This window comes from Vidua chalybeata, chromosome Z (assembly GCF_026979565.1).
Source record: "Vidua chalybeata isolate OUT-0048 chromosome Z, bVidCha1 merged haplotype, whole genome shotgun sequence".
NCBI lineage: Eukaryota > Metazoa > Chordata > Aves > Passeriformes > Viduidae > Vidua > Vidua chalybeata.
This window is the reverse complement of record NC_071570.1, coordinates 13,985,693-14,006,088: the sequence shown is the minus strand read 5'-3', so window position 1 is coordinate 14,006,088 and position 20,396 is coordinate 13,985,693. Positions and strand designations below refer to the sequence as shown.

The following is a 20,396-nucleotide window of genomic DNA, read 5'->3' as shown; positions in this document are numbered from 1 at the left end:
TTACACATGAAAGTAGGAGCTCTGTTCTGTTAAAGCTCTAAGTTTTATAATTTAATTTCATATGAAGCTTAAAACAAAAGATAGAGTTTCTGAAGCAACTTTTCTGGAAGGTGGTAAAATGGAGAGCTCTCCAGAAATACTCAGCTAATGTTATAATTTTTAATCAAATGAAAAGAAGCCAATTTAAAGCATTCTAAATTAATTTTTTACTTTTTTTTTTCTTTGTCTTGCCACCAAACCATACACAAAATAGAAAATAGTTACATTGAAACATTTTCAGGAATTTATTCCTGTCATGAAAATAAAATGTCATCTGTCATAGCAAACAAACTATCACACCCTATTGGCAAATGCCTCAGTTTTTGGTCTGCTTGTTTGCCCATCCCTAATGTATGTGTATGTATTCTGTATCCCTAATGAGATAGCAGAATATTGCTACAATGAGGGCCATTTGTTCAAAATCTTGCCTTCAAGGATACTCCTCCTATTTACACTCAAAACATTCACTGTTTTGTTTTCTGGATGCTGTCATGAACAGTGTAATGTGAAATCTTTTGGCACTCTCCTTTTAGTGCTTACAGACAGACTTTCAAACATATATATTTGCCTAAGTGTATCATATTAAAAGGGAGTGAAACATGATGTGTTAAGTGTTTGTAGGAAGGTCTGGACTGCATTAATTGTTTTAATACAGTGCCCACAATATTTTCAAGACAACCACTAGTTCCCACTAAATCTTCTCAAGCAGACATGCAAATAGTGCCAAAAAGGATTCCACCTTTGGGATCAAATTGGGTGTTGGAGCAAATAAATGTTCTGTTTCTTATGACTATGTTAAAAGAAATTGTAATAAAATTATTCCTAATTATTTGGGCTTTGGGTTTGTTTTTTATATATTTTTTAAATACTGATCTAAAATTATCTATTAAATGCAGTCTGTTTTAATCATAAGAATCACACACTTGGATTCTCAGCCTTTAATTTGCCATTCTCTATGAAGCATCCATGTGCAGTCCCTCAATCTCCAATTCTGAGGCATAATCCCATACAAGTATGGTATTAAGTTCCATGGTAAACCTGCCAGAGGAGGGCAAAATGGATTAGACTGCTGCAGTTTAACAAAGATTCAGTGAGTGTGTCACTTTAAAGCATGTCAGGTTTTGACATGAATAGGTACTTGCAATCTAAGTGTGTTACTTATCTAAGTATTAATTACCTACTGAGGAAAAAAAAGATACAGTTATCCTACAGGAGTAGCCTGAATTTTACAATATGGTCATTTTTAAGTAAATTTGCAAAGCTGTGCACAAGGAGCTAAGGATAAACCCTATTAGTGAATAAATGGATTTGCACATTTTGTAATTGTATGCAGCTTGGAAAATGTACCTTTTCATGTCTTAGCCTGAGAATCCAATAGCTTCTTTAGAGCTGCTGCCTGCTAGTACCTGGAAAAGATGCTAAATATCTACATTGTCTCTAAAACATGGCCAATGTAAAAAAGTCCAAAACTAAGAATATGTCAAATTGGTTTTCTTGCTAAAGGTGTAGAAGATACCCCTGAGGTCCAAAATAATGCTAAAGGAGAATGAAGAGAAGGGTGGCCTCAAATCCTAGTGGAAAAAACATTACTAGAAGGGGGAAAAAAAGGTTCCTAATTTTGCAGTGTCCTCGTTTAGGGCAAATTTGGGAGGAAACCTCCAAATGGGGGCCCTCCAGAAAGCAAATTCAAATGGCCTCTCCCCCAAGTGGGGGAGGAAAAGATTTCTTTCAGGAAAAGATTTCCTTGGAGAAAAGTGGAAGAAACTGTTTCTTTAACAAGCAAAGTATTCAGAAGCATACAAAATGAGTAATATTAAATTATAAAACTTCTTGCTGTTCTGAAGAGATGGCAAATTCAGAAAGTCCTTGTAAAGGGGTGTAGCTCAGCTTGCTGAGTCTCTTATCAGTCCCTCTGGCACTGGAAAATGCTGTGTTGTGTGCCCCAGTGGGCCACAGGTGCAACCTCCCAGTGTTTTTCTGGGTGTTCAGTCCAGAGTAGGTTTGAATAGTCCCAAGAAAAAGAAAACCCACAGTCCAGGGGACTTCTCTGCCTCAGCTATCTAAAAACTAACTAAAAGCAAAGGAGAGCTCTTTCCCACAGTCTATCCATGCTGCAGATAATGCAGTCCAGGAGAAGGATGAGGAAGAGCAAGTGCAGTGTCTGAAAACAAACTCTGTGCTTCTTTTCTCCCCCACTTCACTCTCAGAACCAATCTTAAAGGTGAAAAACTTAATATCCAGCATTAACAGAATAGACAATTGAGGATACAAGTATCATTATATAGATATATTATATATCTTAGTCACCCTAAGACATTCAGAAATTTCCATATTTTTGAAATACATTTTATCACCAAAAAGTAACAAAAAATCATTTCTATTCCTCCACTTCCACTCAGTTTTTGCATTTATAATTTAAAGGTTATTATCTGTTCCATTGTCTCCTATAATTTCCATTTCTCTCCTTCATTAATATATATTTTGATGTCCTATAGCTTCTGCCTAAAATGTCAAGACTGTGTTTAAAGTCTCACTGAAGTTTTCACAGTCAGTTGTTTATCTTCTAGCAACTTTTCCCTCATAGCAACTTTTCCCTCATAGCAACTTTTCCCTCAGTTATTATTTTCCAGATATTTGCTCTGCCAGATATCTTCATTCCTTCTCCCTCTGCAGGCCACCTATGAGTACTCTTCAACTCTATTAACATTCTTCCAAGATCTATTTTTCTACATATTCCAACTAAAAGCACACTATTCATTTGCATCAGCTCTGTCCTTCTCAGATAGTTTTCATGATTTTTCTTAACAAATCCAACTTCTGCCTCAGTCAATATCTCAACTCACTGGATGTATTGTAATGGCTTTTACATCAGTGCTCCTATTTTCAAAGCAGTACAATTCCTTTAATTTTCCACTCTAATGTCACTACAAGTTACCTCTTTAATCCTCAGCCTCTCTTCAGCACTGTTGTCTGCACTCCAGTCCTTTCGCCCAATGGTGTCTCCTCTGTTTCAAGCTTCTACCATCTACTCCCTTTCTACAGTGATATGTCTTTAGCCCCACTGTTTTTTCTTCTCTCTCTCTCCTTCAATTCTCTGCAAGATAGTTTTTAGTACCCCTTACCAGTGAAACGACTCTCACTAATGACATTTTACGAGCTACAGTAAATAATTTAGGGGCAATGTTAATAATGCACAGGAAAGAAGGAGAAGAATGAGGAGATACAGGAAAACAGAAGTTTCAGCACAATACCACAACATGACTGAGAGATCCAAAATACATTTTTCCCTATTATCTCTTCTCCAGAGAAAAGTGCCTCATATTCCAAAACTGATATATAAAGGGAGGCAAGATGAAGCCCGATGCTCAATAAATGTAGGACTGAGAAGTGGGAGGAGGTTCATGGATCAGGATAAAGTTAGAGAGGAAAATCTTGCACAAAGCCAAATGGGTTTTTCTTTATTAGAGCTTGAACAGAATTAAGTATGACTAGCAGCCTTAAGAAGGATTCATGGTTTCATAGGATTTAGAATAAGACAGGCAGCCAAACATCATTAGGCTCTTTGAGTGCTTCCTATTTTTTAAGTCAATACATTTCTCAGATACCACACACATTTTAACTGACAGCAAAAGTAGTTTGTTGTTTCATCAATAAAAATTGAAGCACCTTGATTTAAAATGCAGTGTTTCCAGCAGTAGCTCAAGTATTCAAAATCTGCGTAAAATTTAGCCTAGGTAGTGCTTCTGAGAGGGGCTAATGAAATATAAAGAAGGTAGAGACTCTTTTCTTCTGCAGCATATGGATCAAAAAGTAGAACTGACCAAGTAATCCCTGAAGTGTGAAAAGTGTGAGCAAACTAAGTATTTCCTTTGGAAAAACCTGCTTTACTGGGACAATATTAATGCCTTTTTTCATGAGACAAAACTTTCAACTTTTCACTCATTTGAAATTGAAGTTTCTAAGATACTCTCACCAAAACTGCTGAAACAAGTTGCCTGCTCCTGAAAAGAAGAAAGGTAAGAAGATTTAGTGAACTGACCCAATCTTTCACTATAAACAAGTCTGGAAAATTCTTGCCAGTATCCATCTACCTACTGATTTAAGTTTCCCAGGTGACCAACCAAATAATCAAGCAAATTCTTTCTCACAGGATAATAATTGCCATTAAAATCTCTTTCCATTAAATCTTTCAGAGTTATGACTTTATTGTCAAGGGCTGATATCAGTTCCTTCCACCCTTCTTTCAAAAAAAACTCCAAACCCCATCTTTCCACATTTCAGCCTGCTAGAGATAGTAGAGGACATCTTCCATTTTAACAAGTGGGTTAAAAAAGGCAGGATGCTTATCAAACTTTTCATTTAAATTTTGTCCAAATAAAACAGGAAAAACCCTTCCCAGCCTCACCAAATGAAAATCAGTGAAAGTCTGTATATTTGTTGTTAGCTGCAAAACATATGTAACAATGTCATGACTTGCCCTACTTCTGAAACCCAATGTCCTTTTTTTCCTGGTACACCCATGAGGAAAACAAAAAATACTAAAAGTCCTTAACAAGGGATCTTTGTGCAAAAATTTTTTGGTTTAGACCTTTTGCCCCTCTCCCTCATTCCTCATGGTACTGATCATGCTACATCACACGTGACCTCACAGCACGTGAGGTGAAACTATGTGGTCACGGAATCACAGTGTTACTGCCCGGTTGCAGCCACAGTATGGAGGTCTCCCAGGTGGCACACTCCCTGTGGCCGGAGGGCGCAACAGGAAGGGCTGCCCCCAGATCTCTTCTGTGACCTCCAGGGTGGCAGTGCTTACAGGGAGTTGCTGCTCCCTGTGGCTCGCTGGGGCGTGGGTAGCACAGCTCCGAAGCAGGAATGAAGGACTGAGGTGAAGAAATAGGAAGACACCACTTTTATGAATTCCAAGGTACTTTATTCTCAAGGAGGGTTCAGGGACAAGTAAGCCAAGGAATGAGGGGGGCATCAAATTTTAAACAGAAGAGGGTACCAGGGGTGGAAACAACTCACATCCAATGGGGAGACATCAGGGGAGGAGAACACCACTGGGGTAATCCAATAAAGGCAGCACAGGGGAGGGAGCAGGCTTAACAGTCCAATGGAAAACTGTGCAAGGGGTAACAGACAAGGAACTTTCCAGAACAAACAGGGTGTGTCTAACTTGACAGGTAGGGGTAGGGGGCAGTGAACTGGGGATTGACAGGGACACATAAGGAGACAAGGGAGGTACAAGGGAGGGACTGGGGAGACTGACATAGGGACTGACAGGCACTTGGCAGGAAAACATTGGAGTAAACAACTTAGGGCTAAACCATTAGGGGAACAGAATGGGGTACATGGGACAAACCATTATAAACTTATTAACAGAAGACAATTGTAAAACAACAAACCACCACACACAGAATCACAGAATATGCTGAGTTGGAAGGGACCCATCAGGACCATTGAGTTTAACTCCCAGTCCTGCACAGGACATTCCAGGAGTCATACCCCGCGGCTTTGCTTTGTCTTCCCTGGTCCTGGGCAGTTCCGGAGAGCCCAGCAAGGGCGCTGCTTCTCGGGGCGCCGCTTCCTCCTGGGCGTTACTGTGTTCCACACACCAGGGTGGGGCTGGTTGTGCTCTGCTGCCGTGCGCAAGGGCCGAGACAAAGAGGGAAGGAATGTCCAGTTCGCCCGCATGGCTAGCTGGAGAGCTTTTATTGTTGCGTGGAGCTGCGACAGAGAAGTGCAACTCGCTCCCTAGTGCCACGTGGATAAAATGGCACTGGGACCGGGGGGGCGTGGGATTTTATAGGGGGTGGGCCAAGGAGGGCAGAAGCCCTCCTGCCCAATGGGGACAGGAACTGTGGTAGTGACGTGGACCACGGTGACCAATGGGGACGTGATGGGGTGGACACAGGGCTCTGGGACGAACAGGGATGCAGGGATGGGGTAACTGGCAGGGAAGTTTCAGGAAGGGACGGGGGGTGGTTACTGGAGTGACATGGATAAGCTCCAATGGCAGGCAGCCTGGAGCAAACCAGGGGGGAACAGGGGTGTACAAAGGAGTACACAGAACTGGCTAACTTAAAACCCTAATAAAACCCCTAATCTGAACACAGCCCAGGATGCAACAATACCCTGTGCCTGAGAGGATATTCCAGGTGCTTCATGAGCTCTGTCAGGCTGGTGCTGTGATCACTTCCCTGGGGAGCCTGTTCCAGGTAAACCTGGAACCACCTGTGAACCACCATCCAGGTAAAAACATTTTTTCTGGTATTTAACCTACCTCAACTCAGCCTCATGCCATTTCCTCAAGTCCTTTTGCTAGTCACAAGCGTGAAGAGATCAGTACTTGCCTTTCAGCTTTCTGCAACTCTTTACTGCACCCCACTATAGTTCCTTTTAACATCTCTACAAACCCACCAAAAGAATTGTAAAAGGATTGATTTTAATTCCCTGAGAAATACTTTATTTTAATCATTTCCCAGGTGCTCTTCTCAGCTACCATTGAATAAATCTTAACTGGCTTCGAGTTTGGTTGTTTTGTTTTTTTTTTCCCACACCATATTCTTAATAAATATATTAATGGACATAGTATATACTTCTTTTCAACAAGATGTTTTGTGGAAGAGCTTTTTAAAGCAGCTATAAAATAATCTTGATTATTTCAAAAGCTTCTATGCATAACATTTTTAAGCACTCTTCATTTTAAGGAGTCAGTTAAGAGAACTGGAGATAATAAACAAGATTTTCTCAAGTTTGCAAACACTTTCAACTTCCATTGTTTCACAAGATGTTTGAAACCATCTGCTGCATTTTTGCTGATGTGTGCATCATTCCCTATGACAGTGACTGAAATGGGATATCTTACAGCTGGTTTGTCTGACACATCTCCACTAGGCAGCTCTTTGAGCTAAGAAGTTTTATCCTTGCAGCACTATAAAAAAATTAGCTTATCCTTGTATTGTGATGAGTGTTGCTTATATCTCCTAACCTCTGAGAATGTTTCACCGAAACCAAGTCTGAATTTTGAAATGCCTGAATTTGTCTCAACTTCTATATAAAAGCACATGCTAGAGAAAGTATTTCTGAATTTTACTTGAGTTTTCCCCAGCACAGCAGCTCAGTTAAATCTTGCCTCCAACCATGCTAATCTTCAATGAAGAGTCTCTCTTATGAAAATATTCAACCAATCTTGGCTGACACATACATCTTTTGTTAGAAGTGTAAACTTGCCACCATGTCACTTTAGTACCCAAATTCTCATAAAAGAGATCACTACTTCTATATCTGTGCGCTGTGGTCATAGGGAAGATGTTCCCCAGCCAGCTCACTCCCTGAGACCGGTGTGCAGTCATGAGAGCGGCCGCCCCCGGATCTCTACTGAGTTCCCCTGGGTCATGGTGCATGCAGGGGCTCGCAGCTCCCTGCAGCAGACATGTGGCATGGGGAACACAGCAGCAGCACAGTACGAAAAACTAAGGCAAAGGAATAGAGAGGGGTCACTTGTTTGCGTTCCAGAAGTTTTATTCCCCAGAGGATTCAGAGACAAATGACAATAACTGAGGACAAAAAGCTGCTTTTAAGGAGAGGCAGGAATAAGGGGAGGACACAACCTTTTGCCAATAGGAAGGCATTAGGGGAGGGGTGCAGGGTAAGGGCTATCCAATAGAAGCCACCAAGGGGAAGGAGCAAACCTTGTGCTCCAATCTTGTTTTGAGGAAGGGATGAAGGACAAGGAACATTCCAGAAGGGAACAGAGTTACAAGGAGATTAAAATGCACTTGGCAGGAGAATCTTGCGGTAAACAACTCAGGACTGAACCATCAAGGAAGTCAAATGGGGTACATGGAACTTATAACAAGGAATATTTAAAACCTACTACAGAAGAACAAACTGCAAAACAGCAGACTACCACATACTTCTTTCTAAACTTCATCCATTTTCCAAGACAACACAAGTCCTTAGCTACTGTGTGAACTTGCACAGCACAATTAGAGATTACTTCCTTTGAGTGAAATATTTTGGTCAAAATTTCCCTAGTGCTTGCCTAGATCAGCCAAAGTGTACTAAACTGAACTGCCATGGGATATCATATATTTTATATGTAGAAGTAGTAAGCAGAACTAGAGGGTCACAAAAGTCATAAGGACCTTTGCTGCATTAATAACAGGATAGACACAGGTCACACTGTTCTAGAGCTCATGGGGCACCTGAACATCTGCTATGGCCAGTTCTACCATTCCCCTAGCTGCAGACTTGAACATACTAATGAAAGAAATAATATCTATTAAAAAAGTCAAAGACCCATGCCCTGAAGAAGAATACAAAGGCAGACCATGATGCAGTCACTGGGTATCTAAGAGCATTGCCCACTGTGGCTCTCCAGGAAGCATGTAGCTTTCTTCCCCATGTGCCTTGGAGACTGGGGGCAATGGGAGAATTTGAAGCAGCAGCTAGGACCAGTGTGCTGCTTCCAGGTTGATTCAGTACTCACTGAACCACACCAAGACCAAAAATCCTCCTATAAAGCACAGACATTTTTACAACCAAACTAGTTAATATACAAAGCACTCAAGAGTTTTCATGTTTGTTTTCAATGGTTTTGGTGTGAATTCATTAATTAACACAGTAAATTTGCTAATGAATATTTTAATAGTCTTTATATGCTTCATATGCAACTTGAGTCTACAGAGTATCACCTGGAGAAGGGCTACTTCAACACTGGATTGATTTGTGATACCAGTTTTGTTTTGCCACTCTTTCCCTTCCTTTAGGTCAACCAGGTGACGTTTCAGTAATAGCAGTGTCCTTAGTGTAAGTCATCATGGAAGATGATTTCATATAGATAGTGAAGGTTAAATATTTTTAAAATGCAAACAAAATGAATTTTTAAAAGCCTTAAAATAGCTTCAGATTCAGAAAGCCATTTACAATTCATGGGCAGTTCTCTTTAAGAAAAATGCTCTTAACTTATGCATATTTCTCATTTGTCTGTTCAGAGATTTCTCTGCCTCTTCTATCACACAGTCTGTATAATTTAAGGTGACTTACTGTACAGGAAAGTTCACCTTCCATTAAAATGTTTTCTTTAGTAAGCACTCTTCTGGAAGTGCTGTAGTGTAAACATGAGTGGCTACGAATACGAACATTTATTAAATAGTGCTGATGAATTTTTCAATACCTAAGGGAGAGCAATTCACAGCTCAATCATTCGGGCCATTTTAAGTGCTGTACAGGACAATTCCACTACATCTTCCATTAATATTTAATTGCCCATTTTATTCTGTTTACCTTTTTGGTTAATATATAATTCAAAGCACTTCTACTAAAAAGGAGTGGGGAGGGAGGGAAGAGAACAACTGTTAGCCTGCTTTTAACAAATCTCTGGTGAGAAATTTTCCTTCATTTAAAATTCATTGCAAAGAATTTTTATTTAATATTAGTAACACAAATCCGAGGTATTAAAGGAAAACTTGGAAGCAACTGTTGCATAACAGTCCTGACATTGACTCAAATTTGACTGACACCAATTTCTGACTGGCAGCCTTTCACAAAGCACCCTAGAAGACTTGGGGGAGGCCGCATAACCTGAGCACTAGAAAAGGTACAAAAAGTGTGTGACAGTGTTACAATCCCTGTTACACAAAGGGCATTCTGTAGGAAATAATATTTTTCAAGGTTTTAGTGGAGAGGGAAAAGGGATTGGAAAATGTATCAAAAAACATTTGGCTCATAATTACAAAAACAGGGAATATTTACAAAGGGATATATTACATTGTGGTGATTAGGAAATAAACTGCCAGATTAATAGGCCTGAAAGTACTTGGGTACCATGAAGTGGATAAAAAAGCAGCCATCATGTAAGAGTGTTACATGTGGTTTTCGCCAGTCATTGGGACACCACAGCTCATCACAGTCATGAATCTCATAGAAAATTATTTATTTATTAAAAACAATAAAGAGCTGGTTTTTTGAATTTGGGACAAATTACTAGCAGTGGTACTTAGGCTTTGGTCACTATTTCGAGAATCACAAGAAAACTCACATGGGTTTAAATGTTGACATAAATGTAGTTGTTTTGAACTTTTCAGTGGCTGTATGTTTGATCTTTCACTTTCTGTAGTCCTTAAAACATATAAAGCACATTAGGAATTTATGGTCTAGAGTAGCCTATCACTTTTATCACCTTCTGCTTTAAGATAAAGTTGGTTGTTTGCTAAGAAGTTTTTGAAAAATAATACATAAATAATTAAAATTAATAGATTCCTTAGCTTTTCTGACTCACGCTCTTAATTTCCTTTAACAATCATTCAGAGTATTATGCTATTACACATAACATAATATCATGCCATGGAAGTAGGTCTAGATGTGGTATTAGAAAACTAGTGCATTAACTGAGCATTTTCTCTGGGTCAAATATGTCTTATTTTGCAGAATTACATACAATATTAAAGACTAGCATATATGTAATCGCAAGATCAGTGCCCAGCCTTCCTAACAAAAGTGAGAAAATGTAAACATATTATTCAAAGTTAGCATGACTTCAGGAATTAAATAAATATATATTTATATATATATTTATTTACGCAAGGAGAAACAAAAAGCATGAATAAAATCAAACAGTTTACCTACAGTGGTTAAGACATATCTAGCACAATGCATAAAACTGGAAAATGGTTAAAATTATTCTGGGAGGTATTGAAAAATATCGGAAAGACAACAGAGTCATTGGTCATAGCCAGCATGTCTTCAAGAGAGGAAAATCCTGCTTATCACACCTGATTTACATTTATGACAAGGTAACCCACCCAGTTGCTCAAGGGAAGCCAGTTGATCTCTTTGGATTTTAATAAAGCCTTCAACACTGTCTCTCACAGGATCCTTCTGGACAAAATGTGCAACCCACATCTGGATAAACACATCATGGGATGGGTGAGCAGCTGGGTCATGGGTCAGGCACAAAGGGTTACAGTGCATGGGGTGACATCAGGCTGGGAACCTGTCACTGGAGGGGCTCCACAGGGCCCCATCCTCGGCCCTCTGCTCTTCAACATCTTCATAAATGACCTGGACACAGAACTGGAAGGGATACTGAGCAAGTTCACAGATGATACAAAACTGGGAGGAGCTGTTGACTCCCTCGAGGGCAGGGAGAGGCCCTGCAGAAAGACCTCCACAGATCAGGGGTCTGGGCAATCACCAGCCACATGAAATTCAACAGGGGAAAGTGCTGGACCCTGCATCTGGGATGGGCCAACCCTGGATGTATGGACAGACTGGGAAATGAGATGCTGTAAGCAGTGCCATGGAAAGGCACCTGGGGGTCCTGGCAAGCTGAACATGGGTCAGCAGTGCCCTGGCAACCCTGTCCTGGGGTGCATCAGGCACAGCATCACCAGCTGGGCAAGGGAGGGGATTGTTCTGATCTGCTCTGAGCTGGGGTGGTCTCACCTTGAGTGCTGGGGGCTGGTTTGGGTGCCAAAATGTAAGAAAGATATTAAAGTGTTGGAGAGCATCCAAAGGATGGCAACAAAGATGGTGAAGGACCTTGAGGGGAAGCTGTATGAGGAGTGGCTGAGGCCACTTGATCTGTTCAGCCTGGAGAAGAGGAGACTGAGGACAGACATCATTGCAGTCTACAATTTCATTGTGAGGAGAGGAAGAGGGGCAGGTGCTGATCTCTTTGCTGTGGTGACCAGTGACAGGACCTGAGGGAAAGCCTGAAGTTGTGGCAGGTGAGGTTCAAGAAGCATTTGGACAATGCTCTCAGGAACATGGTATGACTGTTTGGGATGGTCCTATGAAGTGCCAGGAGTTGGACTTGATGATCATTGTGGGTCCCTCACAACTGAGCATATTCTATGATTCTCTGAAAATGTTTATATTTTCTTATAGTACATGTTCATCAACCTTGGGAACAGATTAGGCTTATACAATGGAATTATCTGTGACTTTGCTTCATAGTGTTAAAATCTCAAGATAACTGGGCATGCCTCTTCACCAAGGAACTAGCTGAGAGCAATTAGAATTTGTGTCTCCAGTAAGAGCATGCAAGGACATGAGCAGGAAGTCTCCGTGTTTAATTGCTGGATCACGAACAAGCAGTCAATATGATCATTGAAAGGCCACTCTGTATTGGAATCTTCAGACTTCATCATTATCTATAAAACTGATCCAAGTCTGGCTGAAGTTTAAGGGAAAACCATATCTATTAAGAGCAAAACAAGACAGCAAGCAACACAGTCCTACCCCAGTCCCCCCCACCCCTTCCTCTGATCTTAACAGACAATATTTCAAGTCTCCAGGACTTCCAAACAGCAAGGTTTCAAGAAAGCCAAGGTCAAGAAACAGTAATTTCCTCATTAACAATGCCAGCCATGAGGATGCTTTTCCTCCTCTGCATGATCAGTGTGCTGTGGCTTGCTTGCTAAGGGTCTCCCTTCACTGCTGCTGTTTCCTACAACCTCAGGAAAACAGTATGTGGTGCCTACTTCTACAGCTCTTTGATCTCCTCTGTATTTGTACACAGAGTGCCAGCCACTCATGGCCTCAATTTCCCTGTCAGCTAACCTGAAGTGCTAATATTCTTCAACATGAAGGGCATGCATTTTGAGATGTAAGCCTATCCTCTCTGAACTCATGAAAGTGATACTTAAGCTAATGGTTAATTTTTAAAATAAAATATTTTATTACTGACTTTGATAAAGCCTGAAAATATGCAAGAATTTTTGTTCTATTTGGCTGTTTTTTCTGATTTTTTTTTGTTTGTTTCCTTTATTGCACTCTATTTGCTAAACAGAGATGTATAGAAGCTCTTTCCCATCTAAATTTCACCATCCCTCACACTTCCTTCCTAGACTTAACATGTCACTAGTTAAATATAGCCTGTTCATTGTGTTATATATGTATAATTCGTGCAGTTGGGGTTGTATGTAGTAAGTTGTAGTTATAGATGTTATACACTGTAGCCACAAAATGTTTTAGAATTACTGGAAAAACAAAGGCAAAAGGAAATTCTCGAAGATTGAGTTGCTGGGCACCTAATTAGCATTTTAAAAGCCCTAGCCAGCAGAAAACAATGACTGCAAAAAGCTGGCTATTAGGTCACACTCAAGTGAATCACAGGCAGGTGGCATAGAGGCCGGACCCAGACTCAACACCAGGAGGGAAGACAAGGAGGGGGACATCTGGACTCATCACTAGCTGATGATCTGCTGCTTGGAAGACATCAGCGGTCAAAATGCCTTCTCTGTGAGAGAAGACTGCATGAATATGCAGCTTGCCACAATGACTTACAGCCAAAGGCGGAATAAAAAGTATAAAAACCCTCTGCAGAAATACAATGGTGTGCAAAAACTCGAAGGAGGCACTGACTCTGTCGGGCTCCGTTTTGCACCCAGAGCTACTCTGTAGACTGTGGGCTGACCCAACCGAGCTGCGGTTGGGGAAATTCAAATTCTAAATTGTTACGCAATCGCAAAATAAATGTATGCTATTAATTAATTCAGATTGGCTTGTCTCTATTTACAACAATTGCATCCTCCTATTAAATGCATTCAAATTCTACTCTCTTGCTCCTAAAAAGTTAATCCCAAATGAGGTTAAAAGCATCATTGCTTTTTAAAATATCTTTAAAATCAGATTAAAATATTTTTTAATGTGCCTGTTATTTTCCATCTGTTGTCATTTGATTATCAAACCTCATAGTTTTACTGTTAGACATTCTGAACCAGTAAAATATTTTACTTTCGTAATTAAGAGTTTATTTCATTTAGTACTGATTACACAGCAGAACCTCTTAATTCTCATCACATGCTTGTAGTTTTTTAGATTTTCTCTAGTCTGTTCTATGGATTAGATGAAAATTTCAAGCAGACAAGAAGATAACTTGAACCACTTCTGCCTTGTTGTACTACCTCAGCTAGAAGTAAATTGTTAAAATAATCTTTGAAAATTGCTTCTGTGTTCCCAAGCATAGCACATGCAGACTTGTTTTCTGTTTTCCTCTCCCAAAAGAGTGAGTCCTTAGGCTGCATTCCATCCTTCAGAAAATCAACTCACTTTAAGATGTTTAGTTGCCCTTGTTCTGTGCTGCTCTAAGATGACAAAAAATGAAGGGAAGATAGACAGAGTTGGGCTTCTCTCAGGAAATGGTATATTTTTATTTCCTTTTTGGGGTACACAGTATACAAATGCAAACAACATGCAGACAACAATGTAAGTTTGAAAGTAATCACACTACACTTGGGAGGAGTCCTGCCAATGCTCATGGAAATCAATACATTTGTCCTACTGCAGTAAAATCTGTTTCCTCTTTGTTAGACCGAGACAGCAATCCTGACACTGTCAGTCTGGATGTTCAGAGAATTCTGTCTGCCAGTGCTGCACCTTCTGTTCCATTTCACCCTAAGGGTAAGTAAGACATTATATTCAGTTCGCACACATAATAATAACAACAGTATGATTCAGTACATTCAAACATTTGAAACAGTTCAGTCACAAATGTCAGCAGAAAGCTGGATCTGCAAACTTGTAGCACACACTTGTGACAACATCATTTAAATATAAATGAAAAACGTTACTAACAATTGTCACTAGAAATGGGTTCTGTTCTTCAACTGTTGACTCATCTTATGTAAATACATTACTTCCTTGAACCACATATGCCTGTATCTATTCTTCTGCCTTTGTGATAGGATCACACTGGTAGGTTGACTGTAAGCAGCAATTAACAGGGAAGGTTTCAAAGTCCTTTCATATGTGTAGAAAGCTCTGCAACAGTCTGCAATAAAGATTCATATTCTTTGATCCTATATATGTGCTAGGGCATATCTCTGTAGCAATTCCTACATGTAAGCATCATAGTTTGAACAAACATTAATTTTGAACAAATTTGTGGAAGAGGGTTGATCAAGATCATCTTTCCAGTAGATCTTTCTGGAGAGTTGAAAATTATTAGATAAAACTTAATTTCCAAGCCAGACTCAGCGGGAAATAAAGGAGAAAGAGTTAAAGGGAAAAGCATTTCCTTTAGTGAGCTACAGGTAGAAAATTAAAAAAAAAAAGAATCTGTTCATTATGTAAACAAAAATAAAGTGTAGTTGATGCCCTCAATAAAGTTCATGCTTGGCCTGACTTCATTTGAGGGTGTTTTTGTTATTTAAAGTTGGATTTTCCTATTGTGAAAAGTGTTTTCTCTCAAGTAGGATTCTTCTACATTTTTGAATGTTACTGAATAGCTTAGGAAGCTTTCTTTGCCACAGCAAATGGTCAACAGTTGTAGACAAAATGGGAAGGGAATGAGTTTTAGTTTTAAATTATGTTAATCTAAAATACTGGATTGTCCAGATTGATACTCATCAGAACAGTTTCTTCCCAACTGCCACTACAATTAGTGTTGAGAGGATGAAGAGATAAATTTATCCTTAGAGCAGGACTAATAAGAAGTATAACTATAAAATATACCTATATTTTCATATGAAGATTGCACACACTTGTTATTTATCACTTTCTATGCAAATACTGCAATAACTCTCATTTGTTATATGAGTTTATATATAGCCTTTTAAAAATACCAGAACACGAAGTACATGAACCTGGGATTGTGTTTTAATTTTGTAAGTACATTTTTTTATGTATGTATCTCTCATGTTCAACTGAGTTTATGATCAGTGGCATTAACATTACATTACAATGATCTCACATGCATTTCCAAGAAGAAGTAGAAAAGTTTTTAGAATTCAGAGATTTCAACTTAATGATTTCTCCCATCTAACTTAGATTTATCCAATTATATTAAGCCATTCACTCAATACATAAATATATACACCCATGCCACAATATTCACTTATGACATTCTTTATTTCCAACAGACAGAAAAACTGTTTCTTTGCATAATCTTGAAATTATCATTGGAAAGAAAATCTGTCTCTGTTCTAAATAACCTTTTGAACTGAATTAGAAATTCCCTGATGCATCTTCTCTCGCCAATTAGGAACAAAGATGCATTTTTGTAGATAATTCCAAAGAGTGCGCTTGGCTCAGATGTAAGTACTGAGCTGCAAAAAGCACTACACAGTGCTTGAGACATTTGACATAAAATGTGTAGTAGCAACACATAAAATGTCTAGTAGTGGGATAAAATACAATTAACAGCATAGACACTCTTCTTCTTAATCTGAGAGCAGCTTAGAGCAATGAGACATACATGTATGTCTCATCCAAATTAAGTTGTGGAGAAAATGGGATGCAATTAAAACATTTTTATAATTTCCAGTTGAGTTTATATGAAAAAGAAATAACTTTTCTTACTTTTAAATAGACGTGTTCTTTCTAACTCTAACTTTTTAACTAAATCTTCATTTTTGGCAATATACATGCTTTCCTACTCTAAGACTCATGTTTCACATTTTCTCAGTGATAGAGAACAGAAACGAAAGTATATTTTTCTATACTTAAACAGCATGTACAATAAGCATGTCAGCAAAACTCACAGGATAATGAAACAATGGGGTTTTTTTAACCATCTGTCTCTTCACATCACTTTCTTTAATTGTTACAATCCCGTTTCAGTGATTCGTAAAGAACAATATTAGGTAACAGTAGTAACAATATTTAATTAGATGTTTTAAGATACAGTTTGGAGTTGGACTGCAATTGGTTTAAAGCAATTGGAGGTGTGCATGTGTCAGAGATTTATTTTGCTTTACTTGAATGGCTGCTAAAGGGGAGGATGATGTGCCTCCCCAGCCCTGTTATTTACAACCTTTGCTTTTTCTTTCAACTTCTCCCTTTCCCAAGCCCCCTTCACAATTTTTACAGCCAATGGTAATTTAAATAACATCTAAGGCCTTGCCTGACAAGGTAAATTCAAATTATGAAGCAATCCTTCCACATAGGAAGACCTTTTTTGTTAGACTAGTTGCGGATTGGCTCTGTATGACAGCTTGTTTGCAAAAGGTGAGCTATCTGCATTTCCAATGCAGGCAAGCATCATTTAAGGAAAAAATAGAGATGTCATTTCTCTTATTTGTCAGAGTTCATGTAATATTCCTTCTCAGTTTTCTTTATTGTTTACTTCTTAGGAAAATAGTAGCAACTGCATACCTTTAGATTGAGACACCTGATTTTGTTATGGATGAACATAGTGTTGTGACAAAACAGTGGCACAGCTGTCATAACAGCTGCCACACATTAATCATGACAGTGACAAATAGCATAATTACTTTATCTGGAATGTCTAGCATGCAACTCAGTATGCACCACTGCAGCATAAGCATATCAAGCATGGTTTAATTAAAAGACATCCATATAGGTTAGTCAGACATGGTCTTGGACACACTGATACAAAATGAAAATAAAATTATTTATCAGTCCCTTTTTAGGAACACTCAAAGACCAATTACTTAGTCAACAAGGTAATTTGAATCTTTTTTCCTAATCAGTCCTTTTGATGCCAACTCTGCATGGTAAATTGAGCTACTGGCACGCATGTTTTTCTGACCCAAAACCTCAGCTATGTATCATGTTCAACAGTTATCCATTCTTCCAAGATGGCTTAGATGTTCACATCTGTCCCACATCCTTTGATTGAACAAAATGTAGCAAAATAACAAGCTTCATTGTATGCCGCTGTGTAAAACTTCTTTCCCACAGATTTTGCAACGGAGATAGAAAGTGAAGCTTGTGTCACAATGTGTGCAGTGGGTTCTGCAGTACACCTGCCAAGGCTGAAGTATTATGTAGCAAGAGCCCATTATAAAGACAGCTACCACTGAAAATTCCACTGAAAATACCACTGAAAAACACAAATTCAGCTCAGGCTTAAATTTCAAACAAGTAAAACCATTAAAAGGTACTTTTAATTTTTTTTCCCCTATCAGAACCCTATCCGGTTCAACATTTCTTTGGTATCACTCTCTGGGTCTATATGTGTACACAGGCTTGCAACTGTTTTGTTTAGGCTTTTGTGAATGTAAAATACACAGATAAAATTCTTTTGCCAAGGTTCACTTCACACAGCAAATTCCACTGGTAATTACCAACTCAGAGTATTTTTACTTTGTGTTCCAGATTTGTTAAGCTCTGCATCTCACTGAATTCACTTATTGAATTTCTAGGGGCAGTTCATGAGTTGTACTGAAGCTGACTCAATGAAATATTAATTAATCAATTTTCATAGACATGGATTCATTATCTCGCTGGATGGCATCAGAAAACACAGTACTACAGGCAATATCCTTCCACCTTCCTGCCAGAGGATTTAATTTTATTATTCAATTTTAAAGCCCACACTCATTCTAGGTGAGTTTACACTGGGAGTTTTACAAGCTCTTGCTCTAAGACAAAATTAAGGGAGAAACATTATTCAGATGAACTTCAGTAATCCATAAAATGTGATTTCCTATTAAATAGCAAAGCAAGACTTTCAGTGATTTGTTCTGGATCACAGGAAGCAAAGTTTTTTTAAACACAATGAAGTCCTTAAAAATATGAAAGCCTTATTTTTCCTTTCTTCAGTAGGAGGTACAAAGGGAAAAATGGCAAAATAATTTAGTAATTGGTTTCTGAGATTAGAAAATTTACATCAATAAATCCAAGTTGTAATAACTGGATTTAAGATTTCTACACTTCTGCAGGAAAACTATATAGAGCTATAGTTTCCAGAAATGCATTTTGAAATTATTTCAGCCATATAAGTTTTTAAGATACCCCACAGGCAGCCTGCGATGGCTTCCATAATTATTCATCTTTTCATTGATAATCACATATCTACTGAAATGAACTGCTTGCACATGAATCTTTTACATGCTTCAGGTTTGTAACCAAGATCATTGTACTAACTTCCTCTAAGTTAACCATGGAGGAAAAACAAATGGCTTATTGTTACATCCTGGGTTTTAGGTTCAGATTTGGGGTTCTGGTCTTCGTTAGCTTACTGGTTCCATGTATCCTTGTGTGTCCCCCGTGTCTTCCCCCCCGCCACGGAAGTCAGCCCCAGGCTGCCGGCCATTGAGTCTTCTCCCCTGCCACTCCTGTGACCACTCCCCCGTCCAGTCCCCGGCAGTTCAGTGCTCGTCACCTCATTCCCACGGTCCCACTGGCCCTGAACCCCCATGTCCATCCTCGTCGTGTCCCCATTGGCCATTGTGGCAACGTCACCACCACGGTGTCTGTGTTCACTGGGCTGTGTTCCTGTCCTCCCCTGTCCCACCCCTATATCCCTCCACGGCACCCCAGCCTCAGGGCCAGATTCGTCCAAGCAAGGCTGGGAGCGGCCGTGACTTCTCCATCGCGGCTCCTACAATAAAGCGCCCAGCCGTCACGCGGACGTGTTTGGACAATTCCCTGCCTCTTCGTTTCCTTCCATCGCGCCGATGACAAAGCGCAGCCAGCCTACCCCGGGGTGCTGCCGCAGAAGTGCCCGGAAGTCACGGTGGCACCGACCCCAACGAGAAACCGAGGCACCAAGCCACGTTCTCGGGAGCTGGTCGGGGCGGGAAAAGTGACGTGCCACCGGAGCTTATCTCCTTTGGTATCCTGAATTTGGTGGACTAGCATATGAGGTTCTGCCAACCTCATAAAGCAGAAATCATATTGTCAGGGTAAACAGTTTGTTTTTTTCTTTAAGTTTGTTTTCAGTGGAGTTAAACTTTGAACTTCAATCTGAATTTCCTGCACAGCCAGGTTTTTAGGCTATTTGGCATAACCAACTGCAGCCTAGAAGATTAAATTCCAAAATCCTTCCTCACTTACCTAAGACATTTAATAATGAGGTCTTCCCTTTTCCTCTATTTGTGTTCATCAGATACCTAACAGAAGTACTCTTTCCCTTACAACAGGAACCAGCAGCCTTTTGGTGTGAAAATTAGCAGCTGCCAATTGTATTTATCTCTTTGACTAAGAGGTTTATTATTTATCTTCCCTGTTGCAGTGTCCATGTGGCAGCACTGATATTGAGCAGCTGGACAGATTGCACCCTGGAGCCACATCTGTAACAATATAGATCAACACCACTTTTATTGCCCCAATTCTGGAGAAGTTTATCTTCTGTCAGTTAGATTTACTACCTACTTTATGAATTGTTAAGGGTTTTTCCTTCCTCTCCTCCAATTTGATTTTGAAAGCATGCTACTGTAATCTGGTACAGCTGATTAGTTGAGTATTTGTTGGTTTGTTTTTTTTTTTCCCCTAATTAATAGGGATTTCCAGTTGGGTTTGCAAAGATAGATCTGGAATGGTGAAGAGAATAAACAGTGATTGCTCAATGAAACTGGGAAATGGTTGTAAAGGACCACAAAATACAAACCAATAAAAATTACACAAATAAGTGAGTGCATCATGGATCATATCTGTTT

The 20,396-nt window shown here is 39.4% G+C and overlaps 2 long non-coding RNA genes across 2 annotated transcripts; one reads left to right on the top strand and one right to left on the bottom strand.

Moving 5' to 3' along the window:
- Positions 1 to 989: 989 nt before the first annotated feature.
- Positions 990 to 4,042, bottom strand: LOC128782525 (uncharacterized). The gene is made up of 4 exons (XR_008428831.1): positions 4,013 to 4,042; positions 2,975 to 3,133; positions 1,387 to 1,445; positions 990 to 1,077 (listed from the first exon to the last, which is right to left on the bottom strand). It is a non-coding gene; the product is annotated as an uncharacterized LOC128782525 (long non-coding RNA).
- A 754-nt stretch (positions 4,043 to 4,796) lies between these two features.
- Positions 4,797 to 6,563, top strand: LOC128802392 (uncharacterized). Its single transcript, XR_008435405.1, has 3 exons — positions 4,797 to 4,963; positions 6,156 to 6,291; positions 6,525 to 6,563. It is a non-coding gene; the product is annotated as an uncharacterized LOC128802392 (long non-coding RNA).
- The last annotated feature ends 13,833 nt before the right edge of the window (positions 6,564 to 20,396 follow it).